Consider the following 6,000-nt stretch of genomic DNA (forward strand, 5'->3'; position numbering starts at 1 on the left):
TTCTTGATTTTATGAAACTAGAACTTTTGGAATTTATGAAGAACACTTAGAACTTGAAGATAGAACTTGAGAGAGATCAATTAGATGAAGAAAATTGAAGAATGAAAGTGTTTGTAGGTGTTTTTGGTCGTTGGTGTATGGATTAGATATAAAGGATATGTAATTTTGTTTTCATGTAAATAAGTCATGAATGATTACTCATATTTTTGTAATTTTATGAGATATTTCATGCTAGTTGCCAAATGATGGTTCCCACATGTGTTAGGTGACTCACATGGGCTGCTAAGAGCTGATCATTGGAGTGTATATACCAATAGTACATACATCTAAAAGCTGTGTATTGTACGAGTACGAATACGGGTGCATACGAGTAGAATTGTTGATGAAACTGAACGAGGATGTAATTGTAAGCATTTTTGTTAAGTAGAAGTATTTTGATAAGTGTCTTGAAGTCTTTCAAAAGTGTATGAATACATATTAAAACACTACATGTATATACATTTTAACTGAGTCGTTAAGTCATCGTTAGTCGTTACATGTAAATGTTGTTTTGAAACCTTTAGGTTAACGATCTTGTTGAATGTTGTTAACCCATTGTTTATTATAACAAATGAGATATTAAATTGTTATATTATCATGATATTATGATATATAATATATCTCAGTATGATGTATATACAGTTAAATGTCGTTACAACGATAATCGTTACATATATGTCTCGTTTCGAAATCATTAAGTTAGTAGTCTTATTTTTACATATGTATTTCATTGTTAATACACTTAATAATATATTTACTTATCATTTAACATAATTAACCAAGTGTATCAATATCTTAATATGATTCATATGTACATAGTAAGACGTTGTTATAACGATAATCGTTATATATATCGTTTTCGAGTTTCTTAAATTAATAGTCTCATTTTTATGTATATAACTCATTGTTACAATACCTAATGAGATACATACTTATAATAAAAACATGTTAACTATATATATAACCATATATATGTCATCGTATAGTTTTTACAAGTTTTAACGTTCGTGAATCACCGGTCAACTTGGGTGGTCAATTGTCTATATGAAACATATTTCAATTAATCAAGTCTTAACAAGTTTGATTGCTTAACATGTTGGAAACATTTAATCATGTAAATATCAATCTCAATTAATATATATAAACATGGAAAAGTTCGGGTCACTACAGGTTTTGGGTTGGTTAATGATTTAACCATGTTTAAGACTTGAGGATGGTGTATAATCACTAGTATTAGCGATTATTGATGTTTTGGAGACTTTTAGGGTTCTTGTGGTTGACTAATTTTAACTAGAGTCGAAATTAGGGTTTGTTGAGGATTATGATCCGAATGTCGATTCAATGAGGGTTGAAAACTTAAAATGGATTAAGTTGAAGTATAAAACCGAGTTAAACATGTTTTGGTTTCAAAACTTGTAAATGGTGAGATTTTGACTTTATGGGTCAAAATTAGGGTTTATGGGCGATTTTGAGAACGATAAGTGTTTAACACTTGTGTTCGGGTTTAATTGGCATATTAGGACCATTATCACTTGTGTTAGTGATTATTGGTTAGTTTGGGCGCGGTTTGTCCTTGGAAGTGCATTTGGGTCGAAATTGCACTAAGTGTCGAATTGGGTTGGTTTGTAGATCCAATCTAAGTGTGTTGTTGAATTTGTGATAATGGATTAGGTACTTTCCATTGACGAGTTTCGGATTGCTTGGAAGCATTCCTTCTAGGCCACAAGGTGAGTGTTAATATCCTATATGCATATGTATGTGTAGGATGGGTGCGGGTCGGGTGAAGTGGTTCTCGGTTATAGAGCTCACTTCACATATAGGTGGATTTGATGGACTTGCATTTAGGTCCATTTGGCACGTTCGTGAGTTTTGGTTGACCACCTTTGGCGAGGTACACGTTTTGTGTGTACGTTATCACACGTGTTTGTGATGTGGAGTATATAACCCCAATGGCAAAGGGTTGATATTGTTGTATTGTGGATAACCCCGATGTGGTGGATTCTATAATCCCGTGATCGTGGGTTTTGAATTGTGAAAGTGGATCTCGTGTAGTTCGGATTCACGTTGATGCGTGTAGTTCGGTCATCTTATCGGGAGTGAATCTCGTGTAGTTCGGATTCACGGTGACGCGTGTACTTCGGTCATCTTATTGAAGTAGTGATCTCGTGTAGTTCGGATTAGTAAGGCTCGTGTAGCTCGGCCATTCTTCATTGTGGAGTTTGGTATTCGGTAATGGGTTAAGGGGTTAACCTTATTCATTTTATATTGTTATATATTAATGTAATGTTGTGTTGTAGCTAACCCTCCGGGTGTAGCTTATTGGTGTTGTTCACATCGTCGTTGGTGAACTTACACTTTGTTGATATCTTTAGCTTGTTACTTAGAGATAGTACGGTATGCTTAGTGTAGTTGCCTTATACATGGATGCTTCGGTATTTGATAATTGTGTGGCGTGTCCATTTTATACATATATATGTATGTAGTATATTATCATTCACTAAGCGTTAGCTTACCCTCTCGTTGTTGCTATTTTTATAGGATCGCATGCTTGGCGGCTTGGGTAAGCTTGGGGATTAGAGATCTTGGATAGGTTGCTAAGAAGATCTTTCTTTTGTATTCGATTAGGATTTGGGTAGCGTAGTCCCAAATCACCATGCTCGGTTTTGGTTAGAAACTAAACTAGTCGGGTCGTGTATGTCCGTTTGGACAATTAATCAATGTATTAAATGTTTTAAGGTTTATTAAACCTTCTATTGCATTAAAGATGTTTATGGAAACGCAATTGGGACCTAAAGTGTTATTTAAAGCGTATTAAAAGGAAAAAAAAAATTATGGGCCGGTTTTAATACGGGTTGGGTTGTTACATTGTGATCAAGTCTGAGACATATACGGGTCACGATACGTATTAATTAATTCGAATATTATAAATTAAACTATATATGAAATATTGAATTATTAATTGTGGACTGCTAATTGGGGACTGCCAACATTGGACAATTAAAATGAATTAAAATTTGATTATAACATATGAAACTAAACAATTCTTCAAGTTTGCCACTTGATTTCATCTTAAACCTCATTTGTATCTTGACGATTACAATCTGCGTTCAAACCTTTCATGATTCTTGAAAACATCTCAATCGGGAGGATGAACCAACCGCACTTCATCTATGGAAGAAAAGATTGAAACATATAGTTATGCACCTGAAAAACTCTCGAAAACTGAGTAAACATTTAACACGTAGCTGTGCTAATTCCTTTAGTGTTATTATTACCTAAAATAACTTTGCAGTTCTTTTTCAAATTAGCCAATTATGTCATAGCTTCAGCAAATCAACTTCGACTTCCATTCGAATTAGCCTTATTATAACCTCGATATATAAGTTTGCCTGTCGTCATCATTACCGGGGAACCGTTTATATTCCACCACATTAGCAGTAAACTTACCAGCAACTTCAATGAATTTGGATTTTTCGAAAAATCAATATATTCGTTGAAACTCCATCGTGTATTCATCTATACCCTGTAAAAATAATTGTCATACCAATTACCGAGAATCAGCAATCAGTATTTAGAATCTCGTAGCATTTCTACATCAATAGTTATATGTATACATATAGCAATTATCTCCTAGAATTATGACCTTCAATTCTGAAATTTTGAAAAGCACCCAGCCTACGAATCAATAGATTGAACTTTGAAAAAGCTGAATAAAGCAGCAGAAACTGTGGGTAACCGTAAACGACCTTAACCGTCGAAAGTTTGATGATAAAGAATAGAGTATTGGAAACATTCAATAGAAAATTTAGTACCGAAAAGCGGATTATGCGAAACTATGAAGGAAGCTGTGGACAAATCACAAAGAATAAGTTTGACTTCAAAGAATCCAAATGATTCAATGTCTGCTAAAGTCTTTAGCGAATATCTTGCTCCATACTCTAAACCCTTGCGGATAATAATTTCTATCATCCTCTGATCTTAGATATTCCGAGATATTATCGTATCTTTCATTATAAATATCCTTGATATTTCTGAATATATCTTCATAACTAATTTTATCTGAAATCATTAATCTCTTCGTGCTATCAGTGTTACATCATATAGAAACTGTTAGTTTCTATATTCTATGAACTTTCGAGCTTAAAATATGAATGTTATTGAAGTAATGTTGGGAACTGAAGCTTGAGTTAGTATAATATAATGACACTTGATCAACGTGATTATATTACAGTAAGTCATGATGAGTTTCTAATGGAATGTGATGATTCACAGATCATAACGTCATCATGTGCCATGTTACATAACTCTTTCATTCTACTTAACTCCTGAACAAATCAAGAAACTGTATTCTTGATGGTTCTATCTTCCGTGATGTTGATAAATTTAAAAATCAAATCGTGCTATCACGTTCCTTCCTGCTTAGAACATTATAATCATTCGAAATTCTATATCTACAAATTCTGGATCATTATTCACTTGACTTGAAGTCGGGAAGAGAAAACAAAAGCATAGAGCTTTGAAATTTAAGGGAGAATATAAGGCCCGATAACAACACATAAATTACAAACCGTGTATATCAATGTTTATCACAACATAAATACACAGGAGAATTAAAAACATTATAATCCCAAGGGCGAAGTAGAAGAAAGCAGATTCCTCCGGTGAAAGTTGGAAAAGGAGAATGATTGTTGCGATAGTAAGGATGAGGACAAGGATCAGAAAAAGATTAAGCATTTTCACAATCTTTTGGATGTATGAACTAAGAAAGAAAGTATAGGAATGATGAAAATAATGGAACGGAAGAAGTTTAATTTATAATGGGAATATCAGACAGAGTAATCGAGGCAGATCACCGTATTTAATTATAGTGGTCTTAATTTCCTTACTCGCCGAAGAACCAAATCTTATTATGAAGATTTTCTTTAAATCCCATGAATTTCGGAAATCAATCGTAACTACGTCATCGGTTAAAATTAATATATATTTATTCATTTCACTCTCTTACGATAGCTTCACTTATACTCTTCGCGTAATCAAATTATTTTATCTATATTACTCAATGATGATAAAACTATATTTATCAGCTCATATTCGTCATGAAAACATTATTATATTTAGCCATGACGACCTCACTCAAATTTCGAGACAAAATTTCTTTAACGGGTAGGTACTATGATGACCCGGGAATTTCCGACCAAATTTAAACTTTAATCTTTATATGATTCCGACACGATAAGCAAATCTGTAATGTTGAGTCTCGAAAGTTTCGAAATCTATGTTCATGAAATCAATTACCCTTTGACCATGCCTGACGATTCACGAACCAATGTTTGAAAATAAATATGTATATAATTCATAAAGATATATGATAATTGAAAATAATAAAATATAATGAAAATGTAAAACAAAATAATTATATTGTAAATATAAATAAATATGAATCCTAGGTATAATTAATAGTAAATGTATTTTGTAATATCGAAAGTATATGAATATTAAATTATATATTATATAATTAAGTAAACATTAATTAGGAAATAAATTATGACAATAAAATATTAAGTAGAGTAGATATAGTAATATTATTATTACAATTATTATTATTATCAATATTAATAGCAACAGCAATACAATTAATTTTATTAAAATTATAATACAGAAAATTTATACAATTTGATTAGTTATAATTATTAATATCATTGCTATCATTGTTAATATCATTATAATTAAAATTAATAGTAAAGTTATAACTTTTAACTAATATGACTAATATTAGTATTATTATCTAGTAATATTACCATTATAATTAGGAATTATTATTATTATTATTATTGAATGAATATTATTATCATTATTAAAATTATCATTTTTATTAGTAATTAATATTATCATATTATCATTTATTATTACTAATTATTTTATCAATAATATTAATGTTAATAATATTATTATTAATGTATT

This window comes from Rutidosis leptorrhynchoides, chromosome 3 (genome assembly GCF_046630445.1).
Source record: "Rutidosis leptorrhynchoides isolate AG116_Rl617_1_P2 chromosome 3, CSIRO_AGI_Rlap_v1, whole genome shotgun sequence".
NCBI classification, from domain to species: domain Eukaryota; kingdom Viridiplantae; phylum Streptophyta; class Magnoliopsida; order Asterales; family Asteraceae; genus Rutidosis; species Rutidosis leptorrhynchoides.